The sequence below is a fragment of the Eschrichtius robustus genome, chromosome 14, assembly GCF_028021215.1.
Source record: "Eschrichtius robustus isolate mEscRob2 chromosome 14, mEscRob2.pri, whole genome shotgun sequence".
Classification (NCBI taxonomy): Eukaryota; Metazoa; Chordata; class Mammalia; order Artiodactyla; family Eschrichtiidae; genus Eschrichtius; species Eschrichtius robustus.
Window position 1 is genome coordinate 75,604,224 of NC_090837.1, and position 24,584 is coordinate 75,628,807.

Here is a 24,584-nt window from a genome sequence, read left to right on the forward strand (position 1 = left end):
TAGTTATAACTAATAATAAGGAACTGATTATGTTGAATACTTTCCTTTACAAAATTAGAGAGGATTCATGTTATTCCTCTATTGATGTCACTCTTGCTCATTTTATTCAACATCCTTTTTTATTTTTTTTTTACTGGGGTATAATTGTTTTGTAATGTTGTGTTAATTTCTACTGTAGGGTGAAGTGAACCAGCTATATGTTTACACTTATCCCCTCTTTTTTGGATTTCCTTCCCATTTAGGTCACCACAGAGCATTGAGTAGAGTTCCCTGTGCTATACAGCAGGTTCTCATTAGTTATCCATTTTATACATATCGGTGTATATATGTCAATCCCAATCTCCCAATTCATCCCCCTCCCCCTTTCCCCCCTTGGTGTCCATACGTTTGTTCTCTGCATCTGTGTCTCTATTTCTGCCTTGCAAACAGGTTCATCTGTACCAACTTTCTAGATTCCACATATATGAGTTAATATACAATATTTGTTTTTCTCTTTCTGACTTATTTCACTCTGTATGCAGACTCTAGGTCTATCCATGTCTCTACAAATGATCAATTTCGTTCCTTTTTATGGTTGAGTAATATTCCATTGTATATATGTACCATATCTTCTTTATCCATTCATCTGTTGATGGGCATTTAGGTTGTTTCCATCACCTGGCTATTGTAAATAATGCTGCAATGGACATTGGGGTGCATGTGTCTTTCTGAATTATGGCTTTCTCAGGGTATATGTCCAGTAGTGGGATTGCTGGGTCATATGGTAATTCTATTTTTGGTTTTTTAAGGAACCTCCATACTGTTCCCCATAGTGGCTGCATCAATTTACATTCCCACCAACAGTGCAAGAGTGTTCCCTTTTCTCCTCTCCAGCATTTATTGTTTGTAGATTTTTTTGATGATGGCCATTCTGACCCTTGTGAGGTGATACCTCAATACCTAGGAATAAACCTACCTAAGGAGGTAAAAGACCTGTACTCAGAAAAATATAAGAAATCAAAGATGACACAAACAGACGGAGAGATATACCGCGTTCTTGGATTGGAAGAATCAATATTTTGAAAATGACTATACTACCCAAAGCAATCTACAGATTCATTGCAATCCCTACCAAATCACCAATGGCATTTTTCACAGAACTAGAACAAAAAATCTTACAATTTGCATTGAGACACAAAAGACCCCGAATAGCCAAAGCAATCTTGAGGGGAAAAAACGGAGCTGGAGGAATCAGACTCCTGGCTTCAGACTATACTACAAAGCTACAGTAATCAAGACAGTATGGTACTGGCACAAAACAGAAATACAGATCAATGGAACAGGATAGAAAGCCCAGAGATAAACCCACACAACTATGGTCAACTAGTTTTTGACAAAGGAGGCAAGAATATACAATGGAGAAAAGAGAGTCTCTTCAATAAGTGGTGCTGGGGAAACTGGACAGCTACATGTAAAAGAATGAAACTTGAACACTCCCTAACACCACACACAAAAGTAAACTCCAAATGGATTAAAGACCTAAGTGTAAGACTGGACACTATAAAACTCTTAGAGGAAAATATAGGAAGAACACACTTTGACATAAATCACAATAAGATCTTTTTTGACCCACCTCCTAGAGTAATGAAAATAAAAACAAAAATAAACAGATGGGACCTAATGAAACTAAAAGCTTTTGCAGAGCAAAGGAAACTGTAAACAAAACGAAGAGACAACCCTCAGAATGGGAGAAAATATTTGCAAACGAAGAAACTGACAAAGGATTAATCTCCAAAATATACAAGCAGCTCATGCAGCTCAATATCAAAAAACAAAACAAAACAAACAACCCAATCAAAAAAACGGGCAGAAGACCTAAATAGACATTTCTCCAAAGAAGACATACAGATGGTCAAGAGGCACATGAAAACATGCTCAACATCACTAATTATTAGAGAAATGCAAATCAACATCCTTTTTTAGATGCCAGTGAATGTATAAGGCAAATAGCTTGAGCACTAGACATTGTACATAATGGACTGCCTAACTTCTTTATGACACAGCTCTTTCAGTACATTATAATGATAATTACCAGTTAGTTTAGTGTCTTCTGTCATTGCTACATGGCTGTAGGTTGGATTTACCAACAGTATTAATTTGTATATTCAAGAAATATTTACTACGCTTCTACTATGCAGGGTGATGATTGTCCAATGATGAATAAAAGACACATAGACCTGGCCTCATAAAAACTAACTTATAGCAAGGATAATGGACATTTTAAAAAGGTTAATATCTATGGCACATTGACTGCACCTGCTTCTGTAGCAGTCATCACAGAAGCTGGACCCTTTTGTGGGCTAATGCTCTGAGGGCAACAGAGGAACAAAATCTAACTTAAATATGCTGCAGGTTATTTTTTCCAGAAGAAACCAACTGCACAACATTTGATGGACAAGTAGCTGCTACTTGTGTGTTCTTTGCTTTGGACATGAAGCAGAGAATTTCACAAGAGGAGAAAAATTCAGACCAGAGGATTCTTCCTCTTGGGTGTAACTTTTTTTGGAGTGGCCCTGACTAATACCGTGACTCTCCTAATTTTGGTGAATTTCCTGGTTCAGTTCAGAGCTACTGATTAGCAGATATTTGCTGTCACGTCAGACCTTAGAGGAAACGAACATGTGAGGTCTGGTGCCGGGCAATTTCCTACACTCAACAAGGATTTGTACAAGAGATGAATGCATGAATATTCACACTAAACAATTCTTTTTCTGTCCTTACCTCCTCCTTCCTTCTTTCCTTCCTACCTTCCTTCCTTCCTTCCTTCCTTCCTTCCTTCCTTCCTTCCTTCCTTCTTTCTTTCTTTCTTCTTTCTTTCTTTCTTTCTTTCTTTCTTTCTTTCTTTCTTTCTTTCTTTCTTTCTTTCTCTTTCTTTCTTCCTTTCTTTCTTTCTTTCTCTCTTCTCTCTTCTTTCTCTCTGTCTCTCTTTCTTTCTTTCTCTCTTTCTTTCTTTCTTCCCCTATTCCCTTTCTCACTCTTTTAATTTCTTCCCCACTCATGCCCCAGTGCTTCTCTCAAACACATGGGAATTTTATGGTCCTGCTGGGCTTGAAAGATTACTGACCCCCCCAAAGTCCAATGACATGGTATCAGAAGATCTACGGTTTTTTCCCTTTACCTTTTAAAGAAGTGTGTCGTAATTTCCGGAGCAGAAGTGAAAGCAGTTAGCAGCTACTCAAATGTTTGCACAGGCACAAGAATGAGAATGAGGGGGGAAAGGGAGCAAGAAAAGAGGAAGAGGGAATTTTTGAAGGTGGCAGAACAAACCTTCATATTAGTTCTGACCACTCAGTAGAAGGAAATGAAAGCTTGTGTTCAAGGACATTTTGCCACTGATTAGAATTCTCTCATCAAGTAGGGTGCCAGGAAAAAAAGCTTCATTCTGACTTGTATACCGGCATATCTCAGTTTATTGTGTTTCACCTTTATCGTGTTTTGCAGATATTATGTTTTTTACAAATTGAAGGTTTGCGGCAACTTTGTGTCGAGCGGGTCTATTGGTGCCATTTTCCAACAGCATTTATTCACTTTGTGTCTCTGTGTCACATTTGGTGACTCTCACAATATTTCCAGCTTTTTCATGATTATTATATTTGTTAAGGTGATTGTGACCCGTGATCTTTGATGTTACTATTGTAACTGTTTTGGGGGGCCACGAACCACACCCATATAAGATGGCGAACTTAATCAATAAATGTGTGTGCTCCAACTGCTCCACTGATGGCTGTGCCCCCATCTCTCTCCCTCCCCTTGGGCTTCCCTATTCCCTGAGACACAACAGTATTGAAATTAGGCCAGGGACTTCCCCAGTGACACAGTGGTTAAGAATCCACCTGCCAATGCAGGGGACACGGGTCTGTTATCTGGTCCGGGAAGATCCCACATGCTGTGGAGCAACTAAGCCCGTGCGCCACAACTGCTGAGCCTATGTTCTAGAGCCCACAAGCCACAACTACTGAGCCTGCGTGCCACAACTACTGAAGCCCGCGCACCTAGAGCCCGTACTCCGCAACAAGAGAAGCCACTGCAATGAGAAGCCTGCACACTGCAACAAAGAGTAGCCCCTGCTCACCGCAACTAGAGAAAACCTGTGCACAGTAACAAAGACCCAACACAGCCAAAAATAAATAATTAATTAATTTTTAAAAAAGAAGTTAAGCTGATTAAAAAAAGTACGCTGGCCTCTAAGTGTTCAAGTGAAAGGACTTCACACATCTCTCACTTTAAATCAAAAGCCAGAAATGACTAGCCTTAGTGAGGAAGGATGTCAAGAGCAAAGACAGGCCAAAAGCTAGGCCTCCTGGCCAAACAGTTAGCCAAGCTGTGAATGCGAAGGGAACGCTCTTGAAGGAAATGAAAAGTGTTACTCAGTGAACACACAATAAGAAAGCGAAACAGCCTTATTGCTGAAATGGAGGAAGTTTTCATGGTCTGGATAGAAGATCAAACCAGCCACAACATTCCCTTAAGCCAAAGCCTAATCCGGAACAAGACCCTAACTCTCTTCAATTCTATGAAGGCTGAGAGAGGTGAGGAAGCTGCAGAACAGAAGTTTGAAGCTAGCAGAGGTTGGCTCATGAGGTTTAAGGGAAGAAACCATTTCCGTAACATCAAAGTGCAAGGTGAAGCAGCAAGTGCTGATATAGAGGCTGCAGCAAGTTATCCAGAAGATCTAGCTAAGATACATAATGCAGGAAGCTACACTGAAGGACAGATTTTCAATGTAGACAGAACTGCCTTCTGTTGGAAGAAGATGCCGTCCAGGACTTTCATAGCTAAAGAGAAGTTAAAGCTTGGCTTCAAAGCTTCAAAGACAGGCTGACTCCCTTGTTAGGGGCTAATGCAGCTGGTGACTCTCAGTTGAAACCAATGCTCATTTACCGTTCCGAAAATCCAAGAGCCCTTAAGAATTATGCTAAATCTACTCTGCCTGTGCTCTATAAATGGAAAAATGAAGCCTAGATGACAGTTTATAACATGGTACACTGAATATTATAAGCCCACTGTTGAGACCTCCTGCTCAGAAAAAAAAATTCCTTTCAAAATATGACTGCTCATTGACAATGCACCTGGTCACCCAAGAGCTCTGATGGAGATGTACAACAAGATTTATGTTGTTTCCATGCCTGCTAACACAACATCCATTCTGCACCCCCTGGATCAAGGAGTAATTTTGACTTTCAAGTCTTATTATTTAAGAAATATAGAAATTAAGAAACATTCTTTCTTTAGGAAAAATCACCTTTAGTATCTAAGGACCTTCATAGTAAGAGAAAAGTGAAACAGTCTTATGTTTTACTGTCACTAGCATCAACCTTTAATTTTCTACACTTCCTAATTCTCTAATTATGGTACCAGTGTGTCCAAAAAGTGAATTATGGCTATTTGGCTCATGCAGCAAAATAGAAACTGACTACAGAGAAATATTCTATGAGGAAACACTACAAGGTCCTGCTTTGGGTCTGATCTGCTTGCCGGGTACCATAAATCTAACTGCAGCTATGATGGCACAGGGAGAATGCATGTAGGTGACATGTTTGTCAGCTTCAGCAACAATTATGTACATAACACACATTACTCTAGGTAAACAGATAGGTCCCATAAAATATTAAAAACACAAGTTGTTTAATCTATAAAAATTTGATTCTCAAGTAATCTTTAAAATGCTACTAATGTTTCAAAAGACAGATCAAAACTCCACCATGATGTTATGTCAAGCATGAAAATTCTTCCTGAAATAACAGGAACACTTATTTCAGAGAATTGATAACTTAGTAACTACACATAGTGAGGATATGGGGATACATGTATATGTATAGCTGATTCACTTTGTTATAAAGCAGAAACTAACACACCATTGTAAAGCAATTATACTCCAATAAAGATGTTAAAAAAATAATAATAAAATAAAATAAAGAGGGACTTCCCTGGTGGCGCAGTGGTTAAGAATCCGCCTACCAGTGCAGGGGACACGGGTTCGAGCCCTGGTCCGGGAAGATCCCACATGCCACAGAACAACTAAGCCCATGCACCACAACTACTGAGCCTGTGCTCTAGAGCCTGCAAGCCACAACTACTGAAGCCCGTGCACCTAGAGCCCCTGCTCCCCAACAAGAGAAGCCACTCCAATGAGAAGCCTGAGCACCGCAACAAAGAGTAGCCCCCGCTCACTGCAACTAGAGAAAGCCCGCGCACAGCAATGAAGACCCAACGCAGCCAGAAAGAAAGAAAGAAAGAAAGAAAGAAAGAAAGAAAGAAAGAAAGAAAGAAAGAAAGAAAGAAAGATACCTGGTGCAGAATTCAAACCTTTATGCTGAATTGTTATTTAAGTTAAAAGTCATTATTGATTTCATGAAGTTGTAAAATGAATTGCACTGACTTTTAAAAAAATGCAAAGAAGAAAAATGCTAACAAAAGATTGATTATTAAAGATGCTTCTTCCAGTCTCCAAGTGTTACATTAAATAGGGCAGATCTAAACATTAAGTAACTGATTACTGTATTCCTTTATTCCTGGTGTCTATAAAAGAGTACTTGTTTTTTAAGGATATATAGATTAAATAAGCACAGCTCCAGTGAAATACCTTTACCTTTGGAAGAGGAGAACTAAACCTGCATTTCTTAGGCTAAGTAGAGGACTATTCACAAGATTCCCCCACCCCATTTATTCTACTTGCCAAGCTTTTATTCAGGGAGTCCTTGGCACCCAGTGTTAACCAGTGACAGCAGAGGCAGTAACCCAGAGGGATGGAGAGAATGCGGGTGTAAGACAGCACGTAGGGGCAGGAAGCCGTTGCGTTTATGGAATCACTGCTTTTTACACCCCTTAGCACGCTAACAAGGCATTTTTGGTTCTCGAAGATTAAGAACAGGCCTTACATGAAGCCAAGTTTTAAACTAAAGTGCAGTAAAAAGCAAGTTACACATAATAAAGAACTTTAAAAAGAGGCAGCCACAGACTCAACTGGTTTAGACTGGCCTTCCAAAGCTAGTCAGCATGTGGGTTGTTGAAGGGTGTAGTCAGGGATGTCATATCATGTAACTCTAGCTGGGGAGGAAGGGAAAGGCGCAGCTCTGCGCGGACGCCCGAGAGAAGCCGGGACGTGCAACGTGGAGGTCGAGGGGATCATGCCGACGACTCGGGTTGGGACGTGCTGGGCAGCGGCCTTCGCCCGGGGGCTGTGCCTCGTCCTGCCCAGAGGGCGAGGAGAGCTCCGCGCACAGGATTGTTTAGGGCTCGGAGTGTGTTGTGTTTCCAAGAGCCTTTTAAGCTGAGAGGCTGAGTAAGAGAAGGTGGCGGGGTACGGGGGCTCTACTTGTACTCTGCGGAGAAATGTTTTCTTCTTGATGCAACATAGGGGCTCTTCTATGATTTGCAAACACCGTCTGTTCCTGTCATGGGAGCAGCATATTGTTACCATCTACCCCTGGGCCATGATGATAATCCAGTTTCACTCATTGTTCTATCTCCATCCCCATCCCCTCCACTTCCCAACAGATTTTACATAGGTTCTGGGGTCTTAGGTTGCACCAAGACATCAGGGAAGGCCCTGCCCTCATTAGTAGCCTATCCCCATTGAAGACTGCCTAGACCCCCCTGTCATAGCTTACATCTTGCTTTAGGTCCAGCAGCTCTCATTCAACTGGGTGCAAAAGATTCTGGAAAGGCTGGAGCTCTCCATGCCTGCACATCCACCTCCCTAGAGCTCCACATTGCCACACAGGTGAGGCCTTACCCCCTCCCTCCCTGAACTCTGCCACTGAGCGGGGTGTGGCTCTGCTCTTGGACTCACTTCCACTCCCATCGTTGGCCTCTCTTACTCCGCGTGAAATCCCTCCCTCCGTTGCTCAATCTCAAAGGCACCCTCTCCTTCCTCTTTTTCTTTTGCCACCATTTCTACGGCCCATTAAATTCTAAATCAGAATAATGAACAATGGAAAAAATTAATTTCCCTCCCTTGAGGGCAAGGAGCTATTAATCTTCCAATTTTTCAAGGATGTGAGAGAAAATTAATTATATTCCAGCTTTCCAATGCTGAGGAGAAAAAGAAAACAAAGCAGTGGACTTTCCAGCTAACTGGATTTGTCTATCTCTCCTGTTCTACCAATTCTATCATGCATTTTGAAACTCTGTTGTTAGGTGCATACACATTTATGATGGATCCTCCTGGGTAGGCACGTAATTCCCCTTCTTTCGGCAGTAACACCCCTTTCCCGTGCCTCGTCTCTGTTGTGTGGGTGAGTCTAATCCCTCCCCCTGAATACCAGGTTGGTCCATGACACAGGCATGACCAAGGAGAGTACTGCCACCTCCACCACTCCCATCCCTGTGGCAATGGCTGACTTAGGCGTATATACATGACACCAGTAGGGCTGATCAGAACCAGTAAGCACATCCCAGGGAGTTTCATCAGGCTCCTGACCAAGCCTGAATATCTCTGAGCATGAGACATTTTACCTGCCTCGGGTGGTTGTTATGACATTAAAATTTAAATGGAAACTACTACTTGAATAGTGGTAGAACAAATAGCTTCCCCACAGTAGAGTGATAAAAGAGGGTGGAAAGATCTATACAACTCTATCCAGCTCAACATACAGCATAGACAGAGGGAAGAAAGAAAAAAAAAAAAAAAAGGAAAAATGCATGACGAACAGAAGATAAAAATAAGATGGTTCACAATAAATATAATGGATATGTCACCTATTTAAAGATGGGTTTATCATATTGAATAAAAAAGAAAACAAAATCCAGCTACGAGCTATAGCCAAGACACTTTGCTGAAACAAATTCATTCAGAAGAGTTGAAAAGAAAGAAATGGAAAAAAATAGTATAACAGTATTAATATGGAATTGATATTGGAAAATCAAAGTGGAATTACAGCAAAAATAGTGATAAAAACGAGGCCTTTTTTTAAACAAAGAAGATGCATGCTACTCTTTTCCATAGTAATTGATATTTTTGGCAGGACGTGTGGGCACCCAGAATAAAGACTATTCCCCAGTCTCTCAGACATGATCTAAGTTTGGACCAATGGGATATAGGCAAAACTATTGTGTAGTAACTTCTTGTGTCTGTGTGTGTTCTTGGGAAGGGGCAATTCTGGAGGTCACCATCATTAATATCAATATGGCCACGTAATGCATCTCTCACTTGCTGTTACAAAAGTGCTTAAAACTGAGCTCATTTGCAATCTAAATGCATGTGTAGTATGGTAATCAGAGCACTGCATTAATTTACGTATAATGTTTTAGGGGAAACAAAATGTACGTTAATATTTTATTCATCTTCAAATTGGTTATAAATGGTGCATCCTATGGCTATGGTGTTGCTGCCCTTTCCCCTACAGATTAAGGCTTTTGTCCCATCGCGGGGACGGGGGAGAAACATCTGGGTGGGGTTTCATGTCCCTTCCATGGTGGCGAATGTTCACTTCCCCCAGGCCTGGATCACAAGAGATGCTTTCTCAAGGACTCTCCCTAACCTTGGGGTCTGGAGAGAAAAGCAAATTTCCCCCTTGGGCTTCACATATTCTTGGCAGCCCACACTCTGTCTCTGCTAGTCTGTTACGCATTCCAGCTGAATTCTTACTGCTGTCCAGCTGTGTCTACCCCAGGTAAGCCAGTACTCATTCCCTGTCTCTCCCTGAGGGTACCTGTTTCTTCTTGGATTTCATTCTAGTTGGTTGTCCTCAGCTCTCTCGTGGGTTCAATAAAAGTTGTCAACTTGCCATTTTTCCAGCTTTAAAAAAAAAAATCTTTGCAGTGTTGGAAATAATATGCTTTCCAGGTTGCTGCATCTAGGACAGAAACTGGGAGACAGAGTTGAGTTACTTTTTAAAGGGAAAGAAAAATAAATCATTTTGCTCACTCATGTTTGTGGACTGAATGGTAATCACTTCTCATATAGTAAACTGCCATTTTGTTCTTTTTTTTTAAGTTGTCTTTTTCTCCATTTTAAAAAATTGAAGTATGGTTGATTTACAATGTTTCAGGCATATAGCAAAGTGATTCAGTTATATATTATATATATATATATATATATATATATATATATATATATATATATATTCTTTTTCAGATTCTTTTCCAGTATACGTTATTACAAGATATTGAATATAGTTCCCTGTGCTATACAATAGGACCTTGTTGTTTATCTATTTTATATATAGTAGTGTGTATCTATTAATCCCAAATTCCTAATTTATCCATCCCACCCCCTTTCCCCTTTGGTAACCATAAGTTTCTTTTCTATGTCTATGACTCTGCTTCTTTTTTGTAAATAAGTTCATTCCTATCATTTTTTTTTAGATTCAATGTATAAGCGATATCATATGATATTTGTCTCTCTTTGTCTGACTTACTTCACTTAGCATATCGTCTCTAGCTCCATCCATGTTGCTGCAAATGGCACTATTTCATTCTTTTTTATGGCTGAGTAAGAGTCCACTGTATATATATATACCATATCATCTTTACCCATTCATCTGTTGATGGACATTTAGGTTGCTTCCATGTCTTGGCTATTGTACATAGTGCTGCTATGAATATTGGGGTGCATGTATCTTTTTGAGTTAGAGTTTTCTCTGAATCTATGCCCAGGGTGGGATCACTGGATCATATGGTAGCTCTATTTTTAGTTTTCTAAGGAACCTCCATCCTGTTCTCTGTAGTGGCTGTACCAATTTACATTTCCACCAACAGTGCAGGAGGATTCCCTTTTCTTCACACCCTTCCTGGCATTTATTATTTGGCCATTTGGTTCTTATAACCCTGTGAGGTAAGTAATTACTATTCCCATTTACAGATGAGGTTTGGAGAAGCCATGAGAAGGAGCTGGGATTCTATTTGGTCCTGCCCGATTGCCCGGGCACCACTGCTCTGTGCTGCCTTCTGAGATCACGACGTGCAAGGGTGAGATTAAGGAGGAAGCTGGTGTACTCAGGTGAGGTTTAAGGACTGAGCTGGGGAATGACAAAGGTGTTTAGGGTAAGGAGAAAGCATGGCATGGCTTGGGGTGGGCTGAGGCTTTAGCTGGTGGGCTTCACACTTGGACTCAGTAGGAAGAAGATGCTGGCGGAAAGAGTACTATTGGTTGGAGAAACGTGGAAGGCTTTCTCCTGAGCTTTTTGCTGCCTGCAAGAGAGAGCGTGGAGTCCTCACAATCTTGGAGACTGGGGGTGGAGGAGTGTGTATGGGAAATCCACGATGGGGATGGAGCTGCAGGACAACAACCTTGAAGCTTCTGCTCAGAAGCATTCCCACCCCCACGACCCCAAGACAAAGTGTGTGTTTGGAGCGCCTTCCTTTAACGCAGAGACACACACAGACACACACACACCATCTTTTTGTGAGTTCCCCTAGAAAGTTTCGATTACATACTTATTCACTCATTTGTTCACTCATTTGTTCGTTCATTTATTCATCAGTAAATATTCATTATTTCCAGGTCCCATACCCTGTAACCTGATCTCCCTGAATAAAGGGATGGGGGTGGGGAAAACATGCAGCTGAGTGGCCCTTGCTTCTCTGCTCAGAGATGAACCGAAGTCAGGACCTGCCTATGAGACATTAGTGAGGCTCAGTTTTCCAGAACCCCCCACAGATGAGTGACGCCCTGGTGTTACCTGGGCAGCTAGCCTGGCCCCAGATCCCTGCTCGAAAGCCCCCTCTCCCTACACAGAAAGCCACAGATCCTCTGCGTCCTATTTAGTACACTGTGCTGTTCTGTCCTAACCTGCTTCTCAGCAGGCCACTCTGATGGACCACCTGGTCCTGAGGCAAGCTTTCCACTTCCAGACCTCTAAGCCTTCCTTTCACCCCTCTGCCCAGCCAAACCACCACACCCTTCAAGGCCCTGCTTAAATGCCACCTCTTCCAGGGAGCCTGCTGTGAATCCTCCAGTTGGGACTGATCATGCTAACCTCTTGGCTTTCACATCAGATTGCTGGTACCTCTGTTCCATACTTGGCCTCCTTTGGTCTTGTTTCACCAGAGGCTGCTCCTGGAGAGCTGGATTATCACTGTCCTCCCTAACTCCCAGGTGTGCTCAGCAATGTTGAAATATGACCAGGCCTTTCCTGTGGAAACCCCTCTGGCCTCCCTTGGCACTGGAGACCAAGTCTGAGCCTGCCTTCAAGACTCTGCATGATCCGGCCTCTCTCTCCCACCTCAACTGTAAACTGCTTGAGAGTAGGGACCAGAGGAAGACACACTGTATGCAAATCATCTCAAACAGCTGGGCAAACGGAGGTGAAAGGGCTCAGCTCTTGTCCTCAGGCTTGGTGCTTATGGGATCTGCCAGGCTGGAGTGGCCTAGAGGAAAGGACTTTCATTTTCCTTGCAAGAGGAGTGAAGTAAAGAAATCAACAAGGACCTACTGTATAGCACAGGGAACTCTACTCAGTATTCTGTAATAACCTATATGGGAAAAGAATCTGAAAAAGAATGGATATATGTATATGTATAACAGAATCACTTTGCTGTACACCAGGAACTAACACAACATTGTAAATCAACTATACTCCAATATAAAATAAAAATTAAAAAAAAAAAAATGAGCCCCCAGAGAAGCCTTCCCTCTCTCTTATGGGAGGGTGAAAGACACACAGGAACAATAAGCCCTTCCCCTCTGACATTGTCTGGCTCAGACTGACTCAAGGGCCTCTAAGTATAATTTTCTGGAAGAGTGCTCTGCAGTTGTGGAAAGTCTCCGCAGTAATGTCTTCCTGACCCCTTGGCCTAAATTGTCTGCTATATCCGGCTTCACAGACTTTTAAAGGAAATGTCCACGTATTTGAGATATGATTCTATCTGATGCCAACCTGATACTACTAGCAGCTTCCACACTCCCCAGGGAGGTGGAAGTCATGAATGGGAAGAAGCCAAGGTCACTGACCTAGAGTCCCAGGCCTAGGAAGGTGCAGAGACATCCAGTCTACCAACCTTGGCCATGGGCTTTTTGCAAACTCAGTTTTCCTTATCTATAAAATAATGGGGTGGGGTAGTTAGAAAAAGAGTTGGCTTCTCAAACTTTTCTCTTCTTGGCTATGGAACCATTTCTTCAACGAAAAGCTGACAGAGGAAGCCAATCATGTGAGGATACCCTTGGAACTTCTGCTGTGTTTGAAATGGAAACTGGGACCCTGGGACCCTGCTCCTCATACACCTCTCTCAGCTTAAGCAGAAACCCCAGGGCTCCTTTGGGCTGTGTTTAAAAACCCATGAATATAATAGCCAGGCCATGGAAGCAACCCAAATGCCCATCGACAGATGAATGGATAAAGAAGATGTGGCACATATATACAATGGAATATTACTCAGCCATAAAAAGGAACAAAACCGATCATTTGTAGAGATGTGGATGGACCTAGAGTCTGTCATACAGAGTGAAGTAAGTCAAAAAGAGAAAAACAAATATCGTATATTAACGCATATATGTGGAATCTAGAAAAATGGTACAGATGAACCTGTTTGTAAGGCAGAAATAGAGACACAGATGTAGAGAACAAACGTATGGACACCAAGGGGGGAAAAGGGGGGGTGGGATGAACTGGGAGACTGGGATTGACATATATACACTAATGTGTATAAAATAGATAACTAATGAGAACCTGCTATGTGGTGACCTAAATGGGAAGGAAATCCAAAAAAGAGGGGATATATGTATACATATGGCTAATTCACTTTCCTGTATGGTAGAAACTAACACAACATTGTAAAACAACTATACACCAATAAAAAATTTTTAAATAATAAAAATTAAAAAGAAAAAAAAAAACATGAATATGACCCAGCCATTGTACTCCTGGGTATTTACCAAAGAGAAGTGCAAACAGGTTCATACAAAAACTTGTACACAAATGTTCATTGCAGCCTTTTTGGTAATAACCTCAAACTGGAAGCAACCACAATGTCCATCAACTGAAGAATGGAAAAACAAATTATGTGTTTGTACAATGGAATACTGCCAGGCGATGAAAAGAGTGAATGAATTATTGATATGTGCAACAAAATGAATGGATCTCAAATCGTGTTGCTGAGCTGAAGGAAGCCAAACCAACAAAAGTATATGCTATACAACTCCATTTGTGTGAAACTCTAGGAAATGCAAACTAACCTATAGCGACTAAAAGCAGATCAGTGGTTGCCTGGGAAGGAAGGCAATGATTCCAAAGGGCACTAGTAAACTTTTAGGGTGTTGGAAATGTTCCACATCTTGATTAAGGTGACGGTTTATAAGTGTATACATATACCAAAACATATCAAACTGTAAACTTTAAATTTATTGTATGTTAATTATACCTCAATAAAGTTGTAAAAGAAAAAGAAAAAGGTCACCAGATTGTTCTATCTTGGAGAGCTAACTTACAAAAGCACAAAAATTCTCACCAAAGCTAGTCCTGGGACCTTGTTCTCTCCAGAGCCTTGTGACCAATGTTGGACCCAACCCCTCTCCTGCTGGCATTCAATGACCCAGCTGGCGAGAGTCTGCAGAGTTTCCAGGAGGCCACCGGAGAAAACCTCTTTGCCTTTGCTGGCAAATAACATTAGAACCCACACTTTTCTATTTTCAAGTGACTGCCAGCAAGAGTCCCACAGTCTAACTTGCTGGGTCCTCACCAGCAGCCCTGGTCATGCTCCCATTAATGAGCCTTTCAAAAAATACTCGATTCTCACCTCCACCCTCGTAGAGTTTTGTTTCTGATTAATGTTTAAATCGTCTTCTTGGAAGGACTTGCTCCCACCTGGGGCTCGCTGAAGACAGTATCAGAGGACCTGTGACCTGGAGCCGCTTCTCCAGAGAGGGGGTCATCGTGCGGTCAGCAGACGGAGCTGGGTGCTGGCTCATGGATTTTCCAAACCGTGGAATGAAATGGAAAAAACACACTTGTGCTGCCAGGTGGAAAACAGAAGCAAGGCAGACATTACTTCCTTCTCTGCCGCGAGCCTCCAAGTCCCCGGCAGGACTCAGATTCACCAGGAAAGTACTCAACAAGCAACAAGGTGCTGGTTTGATTGCTTTAGTTTTGGCTTTTGTATTCTTTCTCAGGAACTTTAGTGCCTGGTGCTGTGCTGGGCGCTGGGAAACACACAGGAAGCTCATGATTGCGTGAGACGATGATCCAGTCAGAGGCAAGACGGGGGTAACGAAGTGCAGTGCTGGGGCAGGGCAGTCAGTGCTACTTCAAGCCCACACCAAAGACATTCTAAGTGTACTTATGCCTCTAAAATGTTAGGAATTAAAGAAAGGAGAGGGGGACTTCCCTGGTGGTCCAGTGGCTAAGACTCCGTGCTCCCAATGCAGGGGTCCCGGGTTCGATCCCTGGTCAGGGAACTAGATCCCACATGCCGCAACGAAGACCCCACACATGCCACAACTAAGACATGGTGCAGCCAAATAAATAAATAAATATTTTTAAAAAGAAAGAAAGAAAGGGGAGACCCTCTGGCCTAGAATCATCAGGCAGGGAGGAAAAGGCTAAGCCTTAGAAAACATGAAGGAGAGGAAGAAATGGTAAGAAAGTCCAATGATAAAGGCAGAAATAAGTGTAGTAAGACAAATAGAGTGGAATTTAATTTGATTGGACGCAATGCTGAGTGTGACAATAATTATGTGAAAATTGAAAAAAAAAAACCAACCAGAAATACGTTAATACTGTAAGTAAATGTACCCTACTGGAAATATACATAAACTATCTGCAGGGAAATTCCTCAAGCTGAAAACAAGGGTAGTATCTGATGAGGGCATAGTATAATCAAGCAGAGCTTTGGCTTTATCTATATTGTTTAAATATTTTATAACTAACTCATTCTAAGATATCTGTGAAATTTTCCTTTATTATTTATTTTTCAATTTTTTTTATCGTGGTAAAATATATGTGACATAAAATTTACCGTCGTAGCCATTTGTAAGTGTACAGTTCAGTAGCATTAAGTACGTTCACATTGTTATATTACCATGGCCACCATCTACCTCCCAAAGTTTTTCATCATCCCAAACAGAAATTCTGTACAAAATTAAACAATTACATCTCCCAGCCCTGGTAACCACCATTCCATTTTCTGTCTCTTTGGATTTGACTACTCCAGGTACCTCATATAAATGGAATTATTCTATATCTCTCCTTTTTTGCCTCGCTTATTTCACTTAGCATAATATTGTCAAGGCTCATCCATGTTGTGCCATGGGCCAGAATTTCATTCCCTTTTAAGATGGAATAATATTCTATTGTATAAACAACACATTTTGTTTATCCATTCATCCATCCATGGACTTTTGGGTTGATGTTACCTTTTGGCTATTGTGAATAATGCTGCTATGCACACTGGTGTACAAATATCTTTTCAAGACCTTGCTTTCAATTCTTGTGGGTATGTACCCAGAAGTGGAACTGCTGGATCATATGGTAATCTATGTTTAATTTTTTAAGGAACCACCCTATTATTTCCACCACAGCTGCAGCACTTTACCCACCAGCAATGCACAAGTATTCAATTTCCAATTTCTCCACTTCCTCGCCAGCATTTGTTATTTTCTCTTTATTTTGGGGATTACAGCCATCCTAATGGATGTGAAGTGCCATCTCATTATAGTTTTGATTTGCATTTCACTAATGATCAGTAATGATGAGCATCATTTTATGTGGCTCTGCGAATTTTTAAGTAATAAAATATTTAGAAGATTTCAGCAATGAAAAGGCAAAAATATAATGGAATATCAGGAGAATCTCATACATATATCTTATCTCTTCAAATATTTCCAATGTTCAACAGACATGATGTTTGCATTTTTGTCTTTCGCCACATGGAGTGGTTCTGGATGGTGGTGAAACCAACACTGCCGCCTCCATCTCTGAAATGTGATCTTTCTGCGCAGGCGTCAGTCTCCAGAGCAACTTTGAGGCTGTACTGCTTCTCTGTGTTGGTGGTCAGACAGAGGTGTAGGGGTCAGGGATTTGAGAAGGTAGAGGAGAGGTGAGAGAGAAGGAACGTCCTATCAATGAACATATTAGATAAGGAAGTTATAACCCCCCTGAGCAATTCACAGCTGTTTTGCTTCTAGGTGGGTCTAAATAGACCTAGATAGGGCTGGTCAGCTGCCTCATGCCTGGAAAGCAGCCTCTGCACAGGTTAAGGGCAGTTTGCAGGTGCTTGTTTTCAAGTAGTGATGAAGACACAGTCCTGGCTGAGTTCAGACTTGCTTGGCTTCCGGAGAATTTCTAGAAATGCCCCTAAACAGCTGTTAATTAATCCACAGAGTTTAAAGAGACTTTCTAACAGGGTGTGGGCAGTCTGGCTGTCTTCACTTTATTGCGCTTCCCATTTGCAGATTGGGTTCAATAGCTTTTTCTCCATGCCCGCTCACCCCCATCTCCGGTCAGCCCTGTTACCAGGTTTCTGATTCAGGGAGGAGCTATATGTAAGATGCAACCAAAGTCAAAGTCAGCACTAAGACTTCTTGGCTGAGATTTGCTATCTCTGTGAGCAAAAGTTCAAGTTATTTCAGTAAAACGACTCTCTCTTGATATAACACATTCTTTACTAATTTTATTCCAACTGGAAGTTGAGCTGGAAAACTCAGCTTCGCTGACTTCAAAACCTAATTCAGCCTCCCGGGGTAGTGTAGTGTGTATTAGTTTAAAAATAAACGAAATCCCCTTTAAGTTCCCAGAAAGAGCATGTTACTGTACTGGGAGATTTCCAGTTGAGGAAAGTGACCTCAGAGTCATTTACTCAAAATCTTGATATGATTGCAATTCAGTTAAAGAAGTTTGAAGAGCCCATCTTTGAGGGCCTTCACCCCACCATTCCTTCTGAGAGGACCGTCATCTTCTATCTGGTAAATCTGCCCTTCAAGATCTGGCTCAGGCATCATCTCTTTGTAAAGCCTTTCTTGGCTCCCCTGCACAGTTAGAAACTCCCTCCTCTCCGCTCATACAATCGCCTTGAGAGCACTTAGAATATCCAAGTCGGTTCCGGTGGAGACCTTTCCTCTCTCCCACTAGCCTGGAACCTTGCAAAGTGTCTGGCACATAATAGACCTTCAGAAATCTGTTTGTGAAGAGTTTTCACTTCATGCCATGGTTTCTGATTGGATAGGAACCAGGCCGGACCAGGCTCCACATTTTTCGATCCTGGTTTCTTTTGAGGACAGGAGACTGGGAAGAGGCCACCAGCAACACCATTGCTGGGATCCACCGTGTCCCTGTGCCCTGTCCTCATAGGATGCTGCTTCCACAGTCAGCTCCTTTCACTCCCCATAGTCAGAAGAGGGAGGGGGGTGGGGTTATATACTGAGAAAAACCACAGCCTATAGTTCTAGGCACTTTCCCAGAAACTTGATCCCAGGACAGCAACCTGCCAAGATCCTCTGGACCAGGGCCACTCTCGGCACTTCCTGGGGGCTTCCTAACTCTGGGAAAACATGAGCTCCCTGGTGCCAGGGCCAGAAAAGGGCTGGAGACTGCCAAGGGGTTGCCGGGAAGCTGATGTGCAAGCTCCTTCTCTGCTCAGATTGTGGAGGGGAAGGCAAGTCAAGGAAACGGCTATTTATGGGATGCCTGCTGGCTGCCTGCCCCCTGCTCTGCCCGTTTAGAACCATCAGCCTGTTGCCTGACTCACTGTAGTCAGCTGATCCTACCACCAGAATATTAGGTTACCCACCTCCAAATGAACATCTCCTGCAAGGTGCTAGATGTGTGCCTGTAAGTGGAAACACCCTGATTTTACGAGAACAGGTGGTATAGATTGCTTTTATGCAGGCTGCTCTTGGCAGAATCTGGCCTAAGACTTGCTTGTGTTGTAACATGCCACCATGGGGAGAAATTGGGGGAAGGGACCAATGACCTCTATCTACTTCCCATTCTTAGAGGTTACTGAGAGAACATCCTGGAAGACCAACCAAATTAGCTTAGGTCATTCCAGCAATCGTGGAGTCATAGTTTATCCTAACGTCAGAATGAAAGTAGAAATTAAAAATTACCTTTGAAAATCCCTTAAATTTCCCCACAATTACACCACACGTAGTTTTGTGTATATAGCCTGTCATCAGTTCCTGTCATTGTTAGTCAAGGCATCTCTAGGACCTGTAATTTATTGTTTCATTTCTTCTTCAAGGACCTTGGCAAAACCATCACCCATCTGCTTGGCCACTTGCAGACGGGCTCCACTTTCTTGGCCACTGGTCAGCAACCATTGTAAATGACCCACACTTTCATTTCCCAGGCCTTGCCACACTGTTCCAGACCCGATGGCATCCATTGCTGTCGACCATAAGCGATGCAAGAGGAGTGATGTCTAGAGGTCAGGTTTAAATTCCCATAAATTAAATATGCTCAGGAACAACTTCTGTGCCTTCCCTGTGGAGTAGCAACAGGGAGGAGCCCTGAAGAAGCTGGGACTCTCCAGAGACCTAGATACCAAAAGCCAAGATGAAGACAGCTAAACGGGACATTCAAAACTGGGCACAGGGAGACAAAACCAACACTTTTTCTTCTTTTTTTAATGAATAGCTCTCCTGAAAGTAAAAGTTTAAAACAAAGTAAGGACAGTGTTAAAGATATTCATCTTTTAATATTCTACAAACACTAGAATGATTTATGGTGACCACAGAGTTCCAGGGAGAATCTGTTAATGGCACAATGTGAAAGGGAAAAAACCACAACGGAGCACACAGTATTTTACCTTCACTCTGACGTTAGCTAAGTAGAGAAACAAAACTACGAGAGAATACACCTGAATGGTTGTGCTACAATGATGGGATTATGAGTGAACAACCTTATCTCTTCTGTTTTCCAACTGTCTGCAATATGGTTATATTATTTTAATCATTCTTTAACATTATAAACATAGGAAAGGTATACAAAGAAGTTAGAGAAAAGAGGAAAAGAATAATAATGGTTAAATCCAAATTACTGAAAGCTGCCACTGGATTTTGTTAAAAGTTTTTGATAAATCACTGTTCCAAATACAGACAGAGAGAGAGAGAGACAGAGACAGAGAGAGAGGGAGGAACTTGGTCCTTTAAAGCTGGTGTATCTTGCAAAGGTTGCTCTAGACCTAGGCAGTACTCCAGAGGGGTTAGGTCTGGTCTTGCAAGGGTGGTGGGTATTGTAGTATTTTTCTGGCTAACCACATTCATTTCCCCAATAGAAAATTGTTTTCCAGAGAGCCTCCCATCAAGCCTCTTAGATAGCCTCAACCACCAGAGGGCAGACAGCAGAAGCAAGAAAAACTACAATCCTGCAGCCTGTGGAACAAAAACCACAGTTACAGAAAGATAGACAAGATGAAAAGGCAGAGGGCTATGTACCAGATGAAGGAACAAGAAAAAACCCCAGAAAAACAACTAAATGAAGTGGAGATAGGCAACCTTCCAGAAAAAGAATTCAGAATAATGATAGTGAAGATGATCCAGGACCTCGGAATAAGAATGGAGGCAAAGATTGAGAAGATGCAAGAAATGATTAACAAAGACCTAGAAGAATTAAAGAACAAACAAACAGAGATGACCAATACAATAACTGAAATGAAAACTACACTAGAAGGAATCAATAGCAGAATAACTGAGGCAGAAGAACGGATACGTGACCTGGAAGACAGAATGGTGGAATTCACTGCTGCGGAACAGACTAAAGAAAAAAGAATGAAAAGAAATGAAGACAGCCTAAAAGACCTCTGGGACAACATTAAACACAACAACATTCGCATTATAGGGGTCCCAGAAGGAGGAGAGAGAGAGAAAGGACCTGAGAAAATATTTGAAGACATTATAGTCGAAAACTTCCCTAACATGGGAAAGGAAATATCCACCCAAGTCCAGGAAGCGCAGAGAGTCCCATGCAGGATAAACCCAAGGAGAAACACACCGAGACACATAGTAATCAAAGTGGCAAAAATTAAAGACAAAGAAAAATTATTGAAAGCAGCAAGGGAAAAACAACAAATAACATACAAGGGAACTCCCATAAGGTTAACAGCTGATTTCTCAGCAGAAACTCTACAAGCCAGAAGGGAGTGGCATGATATACTTAAAGTGATGAAAGGGAAGAACCTACAACCAAGATTACTCTACCCGGCAAGGATCTCATTTAGATTTGATGGAGAAATCAAAAGCTTTACAGACAAGCAAAAGCTACGAGAATTCAGCACCACCAAACCAGCTCTACAACAAATGCTAAAGGAACTTCTCTAAGTGGGAAACACAAGAGAAGAAAAGGACCTACAAAAACAAACCCAAAACAATTAAGAAAATGGTCATAGGAACACACATATCGATAATTACCTTAAACGTGAGTGGATTAAATGCCCCAACCAAAAGACATAGACTGGCTGAATGGATACAAAAACAAGACCCATATATATGCTGTCTACAAGAGACCCACTTTAGACCTAGGGACACATACAGACTGAAAGTGAGGGGATGGAAAAAGATATTCCATGCAAATGGAAATCAAAAGAAAGCTGGAGTAGCTATACTCATATCAGATAAAATAGACTTTAAAATAAAGAATGTTACAAGAGACAAGGAAGGACACTACATAATGATCCAGGGATCAATCCAAGAAGAAGATATAACAATTATAAATATATATGCACCCAACATAGGAGCACCTCAATACATAAGGCAACTGTTAACAGCTATAAAAGAGGAAATCGACAGTAACACAATAATAGTGGGGGACTTTAACACCTCACTTACACCAATGGACAGATCATCCAAAACGAAAATGAATAAGGAAACAGAAGCTTTAAATGACACAATAGACCAGTTAGATTTAATTGATATATATAGGACATTCCATCCAAAAACAGCAGATTACACGTTCTTCTCAAGTGCACACGGAACATTCTCCAGGATAGATCACATCTTGGGTCACAAATCAAGCCTCAGTAAATTTAAGAAAATTGAAATCATATCAAGCATCTTTTCGGACCACAACGCTATGAGATTAGAAATGAATTACAGGGAAAAAAACGTAAAACAGACAAACACATGGAGGCTAAACAATACGTTACTAAATAACCAAGAGATCACTGAAGAAATCAGAGAGGAAATCAAAAAATACCTAGAGACAAATGACAATGAAAACACGACGACCCAAAACCTATGGGATGCAGCAAAAGCAGTTCTAAGAGGGAAGTTTATAGCTATACAAGCCTATCTCAAGAAACAAGAAAAATCTCAAGTAAACAATCTAATAACCTTACACCTAAAGAAACTAGAGAAAGAAGAACAAACAAAACCCAAAGTTAGCAGAAGGAAAGAAATCATAAAGATCAGAGCAGAAATAAATGAAATAGAAACAAAGAAAACAATAGCAAAGATCAATAAAACTAAAAGTTGGTTCTTTGAGAAGATAAACAAAATTGATAAGCCATTAGCCAGACTCATCAAGAAAAAGAGGGAGAGGACTCAAATCAATAAAATCAGAAATGAAAAAGGAGAAGTTACAACAGACACCGCAGAAATACAAAGCATCCTAAGAGACTACTACAAGCAACTTTATGCCAATAAAATGGACAACCGGGAAGAAATGGACACATTTTTAGAAAGGTATAACCTTCCAAGACTGAACCAGGAAGAAACAGAAAATATGAACAGACCAATCACAAGTAATGAAATTGAAACTGTGATTAAAAATCTTCCAGCAAACAAAAGTCCAGGACCAGATGGCTTCACAGGTGAATTCTATCAAACATTTAGAGAAGAGCTAACACCTATCCTTCTCAAACTCTTCCAAAAAATTGCAGAGGAAGGAACACTCCCAAACTCATTCTATGAGGCCACCATCACCCTGATACCAAAACCAGACAAACACACTACCAAAAAAGAAAATTACAGACCAATATCACTGATGAATATAGATGCAAAAATCCTCAACAAAATACTAGCAAACAGAATCCAACAACACATTAAAAGGATCATACACCACGATCAAGTGGGATTTATCCCAGGGATGCAAGGATTCTTCAATATACGCAAATCAATCAATGTGATACACCATATTAACACACTGAAGAATAAAAACCATACGATCATCTCAATAGATGCAGAAAAAGCTTTTGACAAAATTCAACACCCATTTCTGATAAAAACTCTCCAGAAAGTGGGCATAGAGGGAACCTACCTCAACATAATAAAGGCCATATATGACAAACCCACAGCAAACATCATTCTCAATGGTGAAAAACTGAAAGCATTTCCTCTAAGATCAGGAATGAGACAAGGATGTCCACTCTCACCACTATTATTCAACATAGTTCTGGAAGTCCTAGCCACGGCAATCAGAGAAGAAAAAGAAATAAAAGGAATACAAATTGGAAAAGAAGAAGTAAAACTGTCACTGTTTGCGGATGACATGATACTATACATAGAGAATCCTAAAACTGCCACCAGAAAACTGCTAGAGCTAATTAATGAATATGGTAAAGTTGCAGGATACAAAATGAATGCACAGAAATCTCTTGCATTCCTATACACTAATGATGAAAAATCTGAAAGAGGAATTATGGAAACACTCCCATTTACCATTGCAACAAAAAGAATAAAATACCTAGGAATAAACCTACCTAGGGAGACAAAAGACCTGTATGCAGAAAACTATAAGACACTGATGAAAGAAATTAAAGATGATACCAACAGATGGAGAGATATACCATGTTCTTGGATTGGAAGAATCAACATTGTGAAAATGACTATACTACCCAAAGCAATCTACAGATTCAATGCAATCCCTATCAAATTACCAATGGCATTTTTTACGGAGCTAGAACAAATCATCTTAAAATTTGTATGGAGTCACAAAAGACCCCGAATAGCCAAAGCAGTCCTGAGGGAAAAAAATGGACCTGGAGGAATCAGACTCCCTGACTTCAGACTATACTACAAAGCTACAGTAATCAAGACAATATGGTACTGGCACAAAAACAGAAACACAGATCAATGGAACAAGATAGAAAGCCCAGAGATTAACCCACGCACCTATGGTCAACTAATCTATGACAAAGGAGGCAAAGATATACAATGGAGAAAAGACAGTCTCTTCAATAAGTGGTGCTGGGAAAACTGGACAGCTACATGTAAAAGAATGAAATTAGAAAACTGCCTAACACCATACACAAAAATAAACTCAAAATGGATTAGAGACCTAAATATAAGACTGGACACTATAAAACTCTTAGAGGAAAACATAGGAAGAACACTCTTTGACATAAATCACAGCAAGATCTTTTTTGATCCACCTCCTAGAGTAATGGAAATAAAAACAAAAATAAACAAATGGGACCTAATGAAACTTCAAAGCTTTTGCACAGCAAAGGAAACCATAAACAAGACGAAAAGACAACCCTTGGAATGGGAGAAAATATTTGCAAACGAATCAACAGACAAAGGATTAATCTCCAAAATATATAAACAGCTCATTCAGCTCAATATTAAAGAAACAAACACCCCAATCCAAAAATGGGCAGAAGACCTAAATAGACATTTCTCCAAAGAAGACATACAGACGGCCACGAAGCACATGAAAAGATGCTCAACATCG